This window comes from Oncorhynchus kisutch, linkage group LG15, assembly GCF_002021735.2.
Source record: "Oncorhynchus kisutch isolate 150728-3 linkage group LG15, Okis_V2, whole genome shotgun sequence".
NCBI lineage: Eukaryota > Metazoa > Chordata > Actinopteri > Salmoniformes > Salmonidae > Oncorhynchus > Oncorhynchus kisutch.
In genome coordinates this window covers 77,681,466-77,693,184 of record NC_034188.2, presented here as the reverse complement: position 1 = coordinate 77,693,184, position 11,719 = coordinate 77,681,466, and positions in this window count along the sequence as shown.

The following is an 11,719-nucleotide window of genomic DNA, read 5'->3' as shown; positions in this document are numbered from 1 at the left end:
AGCTCCAGCCAGTTCCACAGCTCCAGCCAGTTCCACAGCTCCAGCCAGTTCCACAGCTCCAGCCAGTTCCACAGCTCCAGCCAGTTCCACAGTTCCAGCCAGTTCCACAGCTCCAGCCAGTTCTACAGTTCCAGCCAGTTCTATAGTTCCAGACAGTTCTCCAGTTCCAGACAGTTCTCCAGTTCCAAACAGTTTTACAATTCTAGTCAGTTCTACAGTTCTAGCCAGTTCTACAGTTCCAGTCATTTACCCAGTTCTACAGTTCCAGACAGTTTTACAGTTCCAGTCAGGTTTACAGTTCCAGCCAGTTCTACAGTTCCAGACAGTTCTCCAGTTCCAGACAGTTCTCCAGTTCCAGACAGTTTTACAATTCTAGTCAGTTCTACAGTTCTAGTCACTTCTACAGTTCCAGTCATTTACACATTTACACAGCTCCAGCCAGTTCTACAGTTCCAGACAGTTCTACAGTTCCAGCCAGTTCTACAGTTCCAGTCATTTACACAGTTCCACAGCTCCAGCCAGTTCCACAGCTCCAGCCAGTTCCACAGTTCCAGCCAGTTCCACAGCTCCAGCCAGTTCCACAGCTCCAGCCAGTTCCACAGTTCCAGCCAGTTCCACAGCTCCAGCCAGTTCTACAGTTCCAGCCAGTTCTATAGTTCCAGACAGTTCTCCAGTTCCAGACAGTTCTCCAGTTCCAGACAGTTTTACAATTCTAGTCAGTTCTACAGTTCTAGCCAGTTCTACAGTTCCAGTCATTTACCCAGTTCTACAGTTCCAGACAGTTTTACAGTTCCAGTCAGGTTTACAGTTCCAGCCAGTTCTACAGTTCCAGACAGTTCTCCAGTTCCAGACAGTTCTCCAGTTCCAGACAGTTTTACAATTCTAGTCAGTTCTACAGTTCTAGTCACTTCTACAGTTCCAGTCATTTACACATTTACACAGCTCCAGCCAGTTCTACAGTTCCAGACAGTTCTACAGTTCCAGCCAGTTCTACAGTTCCAGTCATTTACACAGTTCCACAGCTCCAGCCAGTTCCACAGCTCCAGCCAGTTCCACAGTTCCAGCCAGTTCCACAGCTCCAGCCAGTTCCACAGCTCCAGCCAGTTCCACAGTTCCAGCCAGTTCCACAGCTCCAGCCAGTTCTACAGTTCCAGCCAGTTCTATAGTTCCAGACAGTTCTCCAGTTCCAGACAGTTCTCCAGTTCCAGACAGTTTTACAATTCTAGTCAGTTCTACAGTTCTAGCCAGTTCTACAGTTCCAGTCATTTACCCAGTTCTACAGTTCCAGACAGTTTTACAGTTCCAGTCAGGTTTACAGTTCCAGCCAGTTCTACAGTTCTAGTCAGTTCTACAGTTCTAGTCACTTCTACAGTTCCAGTCATTTCTACAGTTCCAGACAGTACTACAGTTCCAGCCACTTCTACAGTTCGAACCACTTCTACAGTTCGAACCACTTCTACAGTTCCAGCCAGTTCTACAGTTCCAGCCAGTTCTACAGTTCCAGCCAGTTCTACAGTTCCAGCCATTTACACAGTTCTACAGCTCCAGCCAGTTCCACAGCTCCAGACAGTTCCACAGTTCCAGACAGTTCCAGAGTTCGAGTCAGTTCTACAGTTCTAGCCTGTTCCAGAGTTCCAGACAGTTCCACAGTTCCAGTCAGGTCTACAGTTCTAGCCTGTTCCACAGTTCCAGACAGTTCCACAGTTCCAGTCAGTTCTACAGTTCTAGCCTGTTCCACAGTTCCAGACAGTTTTACAGTTCTAGTCAGTTCTACAGTTCCAGACAGTTCTACAGTTACAGTCAATTCTACAGTTACAGACGGTTCCACAGTTCCAGTCAGTTCTACAGTTACAGACAGTTTTACAGTTCTACTCAGTTCTACAGTTCCAGACAGTTTTGCAGTTTTACAGTTCTATGGTTCCAGTCAGTTCTATAGTTCCAGTCAATTCTATAGTTCCAGTCAGTTCCATAGTTCCAGCCAGTTCCACAGTTCCAGTCAGTTCTACAGTTCCAGCAGTTCCAGCCAGTTCTACAGTTCCAGCAATTTACACATTTCCACAGCTTCAGCCAGTTCCACAGTTCCAGCCAGTTCTACAGTTCCAGCCAGTTCTATAGTTCCAGACAGTTCTCCAGTTCCAGACAGTTCTCCAGTTCCAGACAGTTTTACAATTCTAGTCAGTTCTACAGTTCTAGCCAGTTCTACAGTTCCAGTCATTTACCCAGTTCTACAGTTCCAGACAGTTTTACAGTTCCAGTCAGGTTTACAGTTCCAGCCAGTTCCACCTATCCAGCCAGTGCCACAGCTCAAGCCAGTTCCACAGTTCCAGTCAGTTCCACAGCTCCAGCCAGTTCTACAGTTCCAGCCAGTTCTATAGTTCCAGACAGTTCTCCAGTTCCAGACAGTTCTCCAGTTCCAGACAGTTTTACAATTCTAGTCACTTCTACAGTTCCAGTCATTTACCCAGTTCTACAGTTCCAGACAGGTTTACAGTTCCACCTATCCAGCCAGTTCCACAGCTCCAGCCAGTTCTATAGTTCCAGTCAGTTCTACAGTTCCAGACAGTTCTACATTTCCAGTCAGTTCTATAGTTCCAGCCAGTTCCACAGTTCCAGTCAGTTCTACAGTTCCAGTCAGTTCTACAGTTTCAGCCATTTACAAAGTCCCACAGCTCCAGCCAGTTCTACAGTTCCAGACAATTCCACAGTTCCCGCCAGTTCTACAGTTCCAAACAGTTTTACAGTTCCAGCCATTTACACATTTCCACAGTTCCAGCCAGTTCTACAGTTCCAGCCAGTTCTACAGTTCCAGCCAGTTCTACAGTTCCAGCCAATTCTACAGTTCCAGCCAGTTCTACAGTTCCAGACAGTTCCACAGTTCCAGTCAGTTTTGCAGTTCTAGTCAGTTCTACAGTTCCAGACAGTTCTATAGTTCCAATCAGTTATACAATTCCAGTCAGTTCTATAGTTCCAGTCAGTTCTATAGTTCCAGTCAGTTCTATAGTTCCAGTCAGTTCTACAGTTCCAGACAGTTCCACAGTTCTACAGTTCCAGCCTGTTCCACAGTTCCAGACAGTTTTACAGTTCTACTCAGTTTTACGGTTCCAGACAGATCTACAGTTCCAGTCAGTTCTACAGTTCCACAGTTCCAGTCAGTTCCACAGTTAGACAGTTCTACAGTTCCAGACAGTTTTTCAGTTTTACAGTTCCAGCCAGTTCCACAGTTCCAGACAGTTTTTTACAGTTCTACAGTTCCAGACAGTTATACAATTCCAGTCAGTTCTATAGTTCCAGTCAGTTCTATAGTTCCAGACAGTTACACAGTTCCAGTCAGTTCTACAGTTCCAGACAGTTCCACAGTTCCAGTCAATTCTACAGTTCCAGCCTGTTCCACAGTTCCAGACAGTTTTACAGTTCTACTCAGTTTTACGGTTCCAGACAGTTTTGCAGTTCCAGCCAGTTCTACAGTTCCAGCCAGTTCTACAGTTCCAGCCTGTTCTACAGTTCCAGTCAGTAACACCACCCTTTGCTATGCCTATTAATTTAGCTGGTTAACTGTGAATTGAATCTACCGCATCAGGCCAATTATTTTCCTCTCTCTGTGGAGAGAGTGACTCAATCCCAGACACTTCCATTAAGTATGGTTTGGAAATCGGGCATTTGAATGTTGTTTTTGACTAATGCAAATACCACAGATCCAACAACGATCCATGAAAGACAATAGTGTCAATTTGAAGAATCAGATTGAAAATATGGATCAATCTACAGTGCATGCCATCATTATGTAAACCAGCATAAGAGTGCATGGGCATGTCTAATGTCAAGGATATATATCCTTATTATTTGACTGTCACTGGAGATATCACATGTGATTGAATCATCTGTAATTAGGTAGATGTCTCCTAGCCATGACTACAGCCTATCAGAGATGGAGCCTGTAATTAGGTAGATGTCTCCTAGCTACGACTACAGCCTACCAGAGATGGAGCCTGTAATTAGGTAGATGTCTCCTAGCCACGACTACAGCCTACCAGAGATGGAGCCTGTAATTAGGTAGACGTCTCCTAGCCACGACTACAGCCTACCAGAGATGGAGCCTGTAATTAGGTAGACGTCTCCTAGCCACGACTACAGCCTACCAGAGATGGAGCCTGTAATTAGGTAGATGTCTCCTAGCCACGACTACAGCCTACCAGAGATGGAGCCTGTAATTAGGTAGACGTCTCCTAGCCACGACTACAGCCTATCAGAGATGGAGCCTGTGTGTGTGTGTCCCCATAAATTACAGCTTGTCTTCAAATTAAAAGGATCAGTCTGGTGCATTCACTCTAAGCCCCCTTGAGCATTCATCACTTAGAGGGCCAGAATCAAGTTCACCCAGGAAGAAAAATATATTGAGACACGAATGCAACAAGGCAAAGAATAATTCTGATAGCTACGCATCTCGACTTGACATTTAGCACCAGACTTCACTTCAGTCTGAAAATGTCACTGGGTAGAAGGAAAAGTTTCTAATTCCCTGACCTTCCAAAAAAAGTTGGTTTGCTGTCTTAAACACAAACTAGTGTACTGCAATGAGGAAAGGGGAAGAAGCAAGTGACATTTAGGACTTCAATACAAACACAGAAATGAGATCAAGACAGTTTGGTGTCATATAGTGATGCAGTGGATTACCTCTAAGACTCAACTGGATAGAAGATTAAGCTGAACAAAAGGACTGTGTGTGCCTGTGTGTGTCTTTTGACTGGTCTGGGGGCTAACTGTGATAATCACAAAGACAAACACACCTCATCTATCACTGTGTGTGTGTGTGTGTGTGTGTGTGTGTGTGTGTGTGCGTGTGTGTGTGTGTGTGTGTGCATGCGCGAGCTGAGTGGGAACAGCAGCCGGCTGGACAGATGGGCTAGGGTAGTGGTATCACTGACTCTGTGTGCCACCAGGCCAGAGCCGTGCTATTCCAGATGGGTGGGAGGACTGGGGAAAGTGACTTATGAGTGATGCAGAATCACTGTCGCGTAAGCATGAAGGAAACCATACTACACTGGGGTACTTGTCATGGTTTAGTTTTTTATGGCTGAAGATGGGTCGCTCAATGTTCAGGATTATACTGATTCACTACTGCATGATTCAAGTTTCCTCAAATCTTCATGCAGCTACGCGGAGGACCAGAACAGGAAATAGCCTAATTGAAACCATTCTAAAATGTTCAGGACTATACTGATTCACTACTGCATGATTCAAGTTTCCTCAAATCTTCATGCAGCTACGCGGAGGACCAGAACAGGAAATAGCCTAATCGAAACCATTCTAAAATGTTCAGAACTATACTGATTCACTAATGCATGATTCAGGTTTCCTCAAATCTTCATGCAGCTACACGGAGGACCAGAACAAGAAATAGCCTAATCGAAACCATTCTAAAATGGCAGCAATAGCTGGTGTTGAGTTGAGATGTCTCCATTTTTTCTGTTTTACCTCTGATATCATTCACTTCGATCTCTCTGCTGTGTATTTAGGTGTGGAGAGACAGAGTGCTTCCCCCTCTCTCTGGGTCAGGAGGTCTGTCCACGAGGGACGTCTGCTTTCAAAGCCATCTCACTACTCTAATGGGGCACCAGGGGAGAACACGGTTCAACAGGGGGCAACAGGAACCACATACAGCTTGTGGCAAGCTTAATTGAGTATAAAAAGAGATCCTCCTCTTCGCCCTCTACCTTCGGTATAAAGCTATGCAGAATGTTTAAGTAAAAGGTCTGTATGTGGAGTGCAGGTTAAAAGGAAAGCAATTGACTTCACTTGTCTAGAATGAAAGAAAGAAAGAAAGAAAGAAGAAGGTGGAGTCTCACGCTTCAGTGTTCCAGATAGAATATCTATAGCTCTCAAGTGAACATCTTTTACTGTAGTTAGGAGCTATTGATAAATTCAGGTGCTGGTTGCGTTAGGTCTCTTTCAAAGGAAAAACGCTCTTTACATTGAAGAGAAATATCACCGCTCTCTTCCAACCATGAACACCTACTTAGACAGATCAATCAAGTCAAAGCCATAGAATACAGTGCACACACACACAGCAACAAAAAACATCTCAATAAACATTTTTTTTTCAATAAATCACCCGAAATGTGTTGATCAATAGCTTTGACCAATAAACAGCTTTTTCTCGGTTCTTCCATCAGTTTTCTGAGGACTGCTGTGAGGTGGGGCGATTGGCCCAGGCCAGCCTCAGCGTGGTAGGAAGTGTTAATGGGTGTTAATACACTAAAAAGGGCCTGTTCTAGGGAATGGGTTGTCACCGGTAAATGACTGTGAGTGACAGGTCCACTAGTGTGCTATAGGTCCGGGGAGAGGAGCTGTCAGGAAGGCCAGAGCTGGAGCAGATTATTTGTTGGGTTTGAGAGTATGATGCCGTGTAGGTCTGAGACAGGCCAGGGCTCAGTCAATCACACACGAAGAGGGAGAAGTTGGGTTAATTAACTCTCATATACTCACACTCAGGGTAGATAGACCCTAAAAGCCCTAAAGCAATGGACGTGTGAAACATTGTAGGCTAATGTACTTTCGTATTGAAAGTGAGAGAGTGAAGAAAGAGGGTGCAATTCATGACAAACAAAACAATCAAATCTGTTCTACCTACATTCATGTTGTAGAATGGCTTGATTGACAGCTCTAAATTGCAGCTATAGCTGTACTGTTAATGCTGAGAGAATTCTGAGAGGGATTCATCTCAGTACACCAGCTAATGCTATGTGCTCAGAGAGTGGAGGTCCACCGAGGCCCCAGGAAATAAATAGTGCCTATTCTTCTCCCTGACACAGGGAATATTATACAGAGCTGGACCCCACACAGCCTGATTACTGATGTTAAATCAATACTAACCAGCCTGACTCTCATTGAACGTACGGTGGAATGTACGGTGGGAAAACAGAAACAGCTGGGGATATCAGCATCTGAACGCTTTGGTAATAAAGGAATAGACATGAATATGAATAGGCAGTTAGGAAATATAGAGATGCACTGTATTCATCTACTGTAGATAAGGGATTCTTGAAAGACAGGCAATACGTTTTTTACATAATATTTTTAATCATATTAACATTTGAAATATAAATGTTAATAGGTAAAAGTATTAGCTATCCCACCATGTAAAGGAACAACCTCCTGATTCTTAAAAGTTTCTAAAAATGCAACTAACTGGATTCATGTCAACTTCGTCAGACACCTCAAAAGACATTTCATTCTTATGTTAATTCTGCAACAAGTGTTTAAAGGCCAGGATTGTTTAATGGTATAATTAGAATATTAAAATATGCAATAAAAATCTCCAAACGTATTTTTGTTTTATAGCGCTATATATTGCTCCAGGTCTAATGTTGGTAGCATTTTGGCATGTTTTTTCTAGATTTAGAACATAATACAACATGAATAAAGGAAACATTGTCCCTTAGGTCATTGTCCCTTAGGTCTTTGTCCCTTAGGTCTTTGTCCCTTAGGTCTTTGTCCCTTAGGTCTTTGTCCCTTAGGTCTTTGTCCCTTAGGTCTTTGTCCCTTAGGTCATTGTCCCTTAGGTCTTTGTCCCTTAGGTCATTGTCCCTTAGGTCTTTGTCCCTTAGGTCTTTGTCCCTTAGGTCTTTGTCCCTTAGGTCATTGTCCCTTAGGTCTTTGTCCCTTAGGTCTTTGTCCCTTAGGTCATTGTCCCTTAGGTCTTTGTCCCTTAGGTCTTTGTCCCTTAGGTCTTTGTCCCTTAGGTCTTTGTCCCTTAGGTCTTTGTCCCTTAGGTCATTGTCCCTTAGGTCTTTGTCCCTTAGGTCATTGTCCCTTAGGTCTTTGTCCCTTAGGTCTTTGTCCCTTAGGTCATTGTCCCTTAGGTCTTTGTCCCTTAGGTCTTTGTCCCTTAGGTCATTGTCCCTTAGGTCTTTGTCCCTTAGGTCATTGTCCCTTAGGTCATTGTCCCTTAGGTCTTTGTCCCTTAGGTCATTGTCCCTTAGGTCTTTGTCCCTTAGGTCTTTGTCCCTTAGGTCATTGTCCCTTAGGTCTTTGTCCCTTAGGTCTTTGTCCCTTAGGTCTTTGTCCCTTAGGTCTTTGTCCCTTAGGTCTTTGTCCCTTAGGTCATTGTCCCTTAGGTCATTGTCCCTTAGGTCATTGTCCCTTAGGTCTTTGTCCCTTAGGTCTTTGTCCCTTAGGTCATTGTCCCTTAGGTCTTTGTCCCTTAGGTCATTGTCCCTTAGGTCTTTGTCCCTTAGGTCTTTGTCCCTTAGGTCTTTGTCCCTTAGGTCTTTGTCCCTTAGGTCTTTGTCCCTTAGGTCTTTGTCCCTTAGGTCATTGTCCCTTAGGTCTTTGTCCCTTAGGTCATTGTCCCTTAGGTCATTGTCCCTTAGGTCTTTGTCCCTTAGGTCTTTGTCCCTTAGGTCATTGTCCCTTAGGTCATTGTCCCTTAGGTCTTTGTCCCTTAGGTCATTGTCCCTTAGGTCATTGTCCCGTAGGTCTTTGTCCCTTAGGTCTTTGTCCCTTAGGTCTTTGTCCCTTAGGTCTTTGTCCCTTAGGTCATTGTCCCTTAGGTCTTTGTCCCTTAGGTCATTGTCCCTTAGGTCTTTGTCCCTTAGGTCTTTGTCCCTTAGGTCTTTGTCCCTTAGGTCTTTGTCCCTTAGCAAGTACTTTAATAGTTTAAAGCTGCAATGTGTAACTTTTTTTGGGGGAAAAAATGTAAGGTATAGATTATAGATTTGTCATTTTTATTGAAAGCAAGTCTAAGAAGCAGTTGATCTGTTCTATGTACACTATTTCTATGCTTCCCATTGTTACATTTAGTTTTTGCGTCTTTACATTCGGTTTTGTACACCCAGCTTCAACCAAAATACATAATGTATAATGATTATCTACACTATAGTTGCTTGTTTTGTACCATAAACTGAAATTAGGCAAACTATTTGAATTTTAGCAATCAGGAAATAGCAGGGCGATTTCTGGGTAGTGCACAATTAAGCATGTTTCAGAACAGTGGTTAAAACATTTCTCCCAAATATTTGCCAAATAATTAGCTTAACCATCTGTGACGAAGTTGACAAGGCACTGACTGAGTCAACAAATACATTTTTGCCTCTGAAAATAAAAGTTCACTGCAAGAATTTGCAAGAATTTGCAAAATATAGAAAATTATTAATTTGAAAATTCCCAATAAAAACATAACTGTTCTATCAGATCTTTCAGCACTCTGACGGAGTTGACATTAGATGAATACCTTCATTCAAAAGGTATACAAAGTAACAGTTTAGTTTTTCCTCAGTTGCTTTATAACTCTAAAACCTATTTTAAATAAGCATATTTGAACCAAAATTCATACCCTATGTCAATCTATTGGGGAGACAGTTTATGGTTGTGACCATGGTGATTTCAAAATTGTTTGTTTAATTCTATCAAAAGTAGAGAACTTTATAGACCATGAGTGGTTAAACTACATGTAATGAGGACATGAATAAGAGGTCCTTGTGGTATAGCTGACCCTGCTCGTTCCTGATTAATTTTAGACAAATCTGACGAAGTTCATCAAACCTACAGACACATTTTTTAGGAATCACAGTTTTGAGATAAAGATTCTTTAAAGTCAGAGAAGGCTTTTGCAGGAAATTACATAATATTATTTTTCAATATTAATGGCAGTTTTTAGAATTTTAAACACTTTTTTGAGAGTTTGAAATTGGGATCCTTTGCTGCCAAATTATTTAGAAAATTCCAAAAGAAAATTTTTCCACTCATAAAATTCCCCTAAATGTAATTCTTAAGCTCAAATAATGCAACAAAAGTATTTTTATAACTATAAAAATATAGTTTCCCTGCTGGACTAGGATTGTCCTGACTTTCAAGAATCCACCCTTCCACACACAGTTCCAAAGCAATGTGTCAGCTACCTCTGTATTGATCTTGGTGCATCTTGGGGGAATTTGGTCTGAACAATGGTCAGGGAGGAGTAAAACCAATTGAAAATAGAAACAAGATGTATAAATAAGTCATGCTGTTCTGCCTCAGAGAGTTCTGGAATGGCACAATGGCAAAGTCACCTTGACACGACCTGGACCTCTATCTCATTCCTCAGGCACAGCTGCCCCAAAAGGCCAAGCTAGCATACTAACACTCCAAATGACTATTGATGTGCTTTTAAATGAATAAAACACCCATTCCTCTACCTAGGCAGGCCTTTTTCCAAATGTCAGGAAAATTCCTCTTAGTCCATTTACATTGAGTGTACAAAACACCTTCCTAATATTGAGTTGCACCCAAAACAGCCTAAATTTGTCAGGGCATGGTCTAGAAGGTGTTGAAAAGATTCCACTGGGATGCTGGCCCATGTTGACTCCAATGCTTCTCACAGTTGTGTCAAGTTCACTGGATGTCCTTTGGGTGGTGGACCATTGTTGATTCACACGGGAAACTGTTGAGTGTGAAAAGCACAGCAGCGTTGCAGTTCTTGACACACTCAAACCGGTATGCCTGGCATCTACTACCCCATTCAAAGGCACTTCAAAATTGTCTCTTTCTCATTGACTCTCTGAATGGCACACATACACAATCTATGTCTCAATTGTCAAAAGACTAAAACATCCTTCCTTAACCTGTCTCCTCCCCTTGCTCTTTAAAAAAATGTAACCTGAATTTAACTAGGCAAGTTAGTTAAGAACAAATTCTTATTTACAATGACGGCCTAACCAGGACGACGCTGGGCCAATTGTGTGCCACCCTATGGGACTCCCAATCACCGCCGGTTGTGATACAGCCTGGATTCAAACCAGGGTGTCTGTAGTGACTCTAGCACTGAGATGCAGTGCCTTATAGACCGATGTGCCAGTCAAGAGCCCACTGATTGAAGTCAGTAATAGTGAAGACATCAAAACTATGAAATAACACATGGAATCATGTGGTAACCAAAAAGTGTTAAAAAAATCAAAATATATTTTATATTCCTCAAAGTAGCCACCCTTTGCGTTGATGACAGTTTTGCACACTCTTGGCATTCTCTCAACTAGCTTCACCTGGAATGCTTTTCCAATGGTCTTGAAGGAGTTCCCACATATGCTGAGCACTTGTTGGCTGCTTTTCCTTCACTCTGCAGTCCAACTCATCCCAAACCATATTAATTGGGTTGAGGTCGGGTGATTGTGGAGGCCAGGCCATCTGATGCAGCACTCCATCACTCTCCTTCTTGGTCTAATATCCATTACATAGCCTGGAGGTGTGTTGTCCTGTTGAAAAACAAATGATCATCCCACTAAGCGCAAACCAGATGGGACGGCATATCGCTGCAGAATGCTGTGGTAGCCATGCTGTTTAAGTTTGCTTTGAATTCTAAATAAATCACAGACAGTGTCACCAGCAAAGACCCGCCACACCATCACACCTTTTTTAAATATATTTTGTTTTTTTATTTCACCTTTATTTAACCAGGTAGGCTAGTTGAGTACAAGTTCTCATTTGCAACTGCGACCTGGCCAAGCAAAGCAGTGTGACACAGACAACAACACAGAGTTACACATGGAGTAAACAAACAAGCCAATAACACAAACAAGTCAATGGCACAGTAGAGAAAGGAAGTCTATATACAGTGTGTGCAAAAGGCATGAGGAGTTAAGCTGGGCTTGACAATCTGGACCCTCTATTTCTGAAACTATCTGCCACCATTGTCGCAACCCCTATTACCAGCCTGTTCAACCTCTCTTTCATCTCGTCTGAGATCCCC